Source organism: Triticum dicoccoides, chromosome 7B (assembly GCF_002162155.2).
Source record: "Triticum dicoccoides isolate Atlit2015 ecotype Zavitan chromosome 7B, WEW_v2.0, whole genome shotgun sequence".
NCBI lineage: Eukaryota > Viridiplantae > Streptophyta > Magnoliopsida > Poales > Poaceae > Triticum > Triticum dicoccoides.
In genome coordinates this window covers 715,706,331-715,709,648 of record NC_041393.1, presented here as the reverse complement: position 1 = coordinate 715,709,648, position 3,318 = coordinate 715,706,331, and positions in this window count along the sequence as shown.

Below are 3,318 nucleotides of genomic sequence, written 5' to 3'. Positions count from 1 at the left end.
TTCGGCTTTGATTCGATGGTTCACATCTTCATCGATATCCCCATCCTTCTGCAGCATTAACCCCAAATATAGAAATGTGTCATTATGAGGCACCACCTGCCCAACACCAGCAAGGCTAACTTTCTCCTCCTCCTTGTACCTAGTAGTACTGAAACCACACCTCATGTACTCGGTTTTAGTTCTACCAAGTCTAATTCCAAGGTTTGTCTCCATAGCTCTAACTTCCTATTGACCCCTGGGATGTTCATCCTGTCATTATTGAGTAAGGAGCGGAGCAGTGGAGGAGGCCCGGCTGTTGCAAAGCGCATACGTGCATGCTACGACGTGTGACGCTCACTTCAAAGTGGAGGAGGCCCGGTAGTTGACGGAAACGACCATGGCGGCCGGCTCACTGCAGAAGCGGTGGCACATCACGTCCGGGGGCATGGATGCTGCAGAGAGAAGGAGACGGGAGAAGGAGGGGATGTGCGGCTCGGCCTGCAGCAGGCGGCGAGCGCGGCGTGGTGGTGGAGATAACAAGTGGCGGCGCGGTGGCTCGCCGGTGAGGCAGCATGCCGCCGGCTGAGCGGGCGGAGCGGCCACAGAGGCGTCCTACAGGCAGCGAACGGAGGGAGGGGTTGATTGCTTTTTCTTTTTAGATCTAAGGGTGTGTGTGTAAATGTTATGCCAAGTCATCTCCTTACAATCTGGTCCCACTTGTCAGAAAGTGATCAAATGAGCCAAACCACCTGATCAGTGCTATTTGCAAAATGTTTACCGAATCCGCGGTATTTTGCAAAAGATTAGTGACCTGGTGGTTTTCCGCAAACGATGCCCCAAATGTGGTGGTTTTTTGCAATTCACTCTAAAGTTTCTACTGCTTCCAAGTTGTCTCTTGCTTCATGTTCATTATGGCAATACATAATTCTTGTTGGATTTGGTAGTGTTTAATTTCATGTGCTCATGGCTCATGGGAAAACTAACAAAGCTCGGGAAAATAATTGTGTTTCTATTCTTGTTTGTTTTGATCGCCTTTTTAAGAGAATGGGGTTAGTAAGAGAAATGATCATTTACACTATGAGTAGCTTGTGCAGAATCCAGATGGAATCACTAAAAACAGCAGGCCATTATAACAATTTTCGAGGAGTAGTTTTGATGATCAAGATAAAGTACAATGAATACAACATTATATCCAGTTTACATTGGATTATTTCACCTCGAGAAAATTCATTCCAGTTAAGGACAGCTCATTTTGTACACTTTTTCTTTTGGTAGATGCAGGGAGGCAGAAAAGTTCTCTTTTAGTCCTTCAGATGTATAATTTTATTGTGCAGTGTTGTTTTGAGATAAACAACTGGTATGGTCACAAGTAAGATCCTAAGTCACTGCTCTAAATAAGAAGAGCTTGTTCTCACAGGCCACTGAGATTTTATCCTGTGATGTTTTCTTATGTAAAATCAACCTGATAAGATCAATGGAGTGCTTATCAGCATGGGCAATTGAAATTGTTCAATTTTGCAGTCAACCTCTCCATCACTCTTAGATATTCATATCATTGTTGTGATCCTAATCTCAAAGCAAATCATATTGGTTGAGATGATTGACTGAACTTTAGAGTTTTCAGGTGACTGTATTGTATTGTTTCTCGCTACTAGCAGTAGCACCCCAGTTTCTTTGTTTTCTTTAAGTAGAAGTTTAAAAAAATGCTAGAGTGTGCCTAGGCAGTAAATGAACTCCTGCAGAACAAAGGTACCAGTTTTGCATGAGTTTTTCAGGACTGATTCCTTTAGGGGTTCACATACCTCTGTCTGTCTATGTATCCCAACATACAATGACGCCCACACTGAAGTGAGTGTCTTTCTGCAGTCACACGTTTCAAATTCAGTTGAGATCAATATTATGCTATTCCATGATACTACCTAAGTACCTAAAACTTTGTTCATTTAAGCTCATTAAGCTATTGAATTAGTATGCACCAATTGGCCACAAAATTATTCTGTGATGTCTGAGTATTTTTGGTCTTGTTTGTCCAGGTTCTGTGGAGTCATCACCAGATCAGCTTTCGAGTTCAAAGTGACCACAGTTTTGATAGCGTGGAGTTCTTGCGGATGTGATCAACTTGCTGACAATCTACAGAATTCCACCTGGCAGTGATCATGTCTTTTCATGTTACTTGTAGCTTCGGTTAGTGTAAGATGGATGTGGTGCTCCCTGCCTAATAAGTGAATCTGACAATAAAATTAACAGTTTAAGTCAATCAAGAGCTGTGGTAAATCATGCTGCTGCTGTATATCTGCAAGTCACATTTTTTTCTAAACTAGTACTACATATCAAAATGACTGTTTTAACCTTGTGAAAGAAGTTTAGCACGATGAGACTCAGTTTCAAAAGTTATTCATGATCCGACCCTGAGTGCAAAACTTTTGAAACACAGGTAAGTTGTGCTAAACTTTTTTCACAAGGTCAAAACATTGTTTTTGGCCCGGGGATGAGGAATTTTGACAAAATACCAGATGATGGATGCATGCTTCAGAAAACAAATGTGTAGGAATTAATGTTTAATAGAATCAGCTAACAACAATAAATACAAGTAGGGATTAAGGTAGACCTGAAAAAAACACTACTCTGATGCATCTGAACTGGAGTAGGGATAGTACTACATGCAGATATGAATTTGGTCATATTTGTGTCTTGTTGTCGCTAAGAGGAGTAGGGATTAGCGGATGCATCTTAACTGAACCTGTGGATCCTCTGAATCTCTGATGCCTGATGCTTCGAGCATATAATAGACTTGCACTGTCTTCGATTTCGCAAACAGCAACCATGAGAGAACACTATTTTTTTGCAGAGGCATTAGTAACAGATAATATGGCCGACGTATATAAGTAGCACACTAGGTAAATTTTGCCAACATCACTACAAATAGGTTTACTGTCTGTTGCTCTACATGCTTGACATCAGTATTATTTTCAGTTCCAAATCACAATGAACAATATCAACAAACTATAGGTGTTCAACTAAACACCCAGAGAAAGCACAAACTTCATGGGAATGTGCTTCTTATAGCAATCAAATAGCTTGGTATCCATCATTCGACAATGTTATAAATGACATGAACCAAACAATTTTAGTTTTCATTATAGGAATCGAAAATTTTCATGTTCAGCATTCGAAAGTGTTACAAATTATAGTACAGAAGCAAATAAATCCAGTGTTCCTCATAAGCAAACTATAAGTTGAAAGTTTGTTATACTACTAGGTAATATATGATGTCCTGCAACACATAGGTACCAGTTTTGCATTACATGTACTCATTTCACCATGCTTACATGCCTTTGT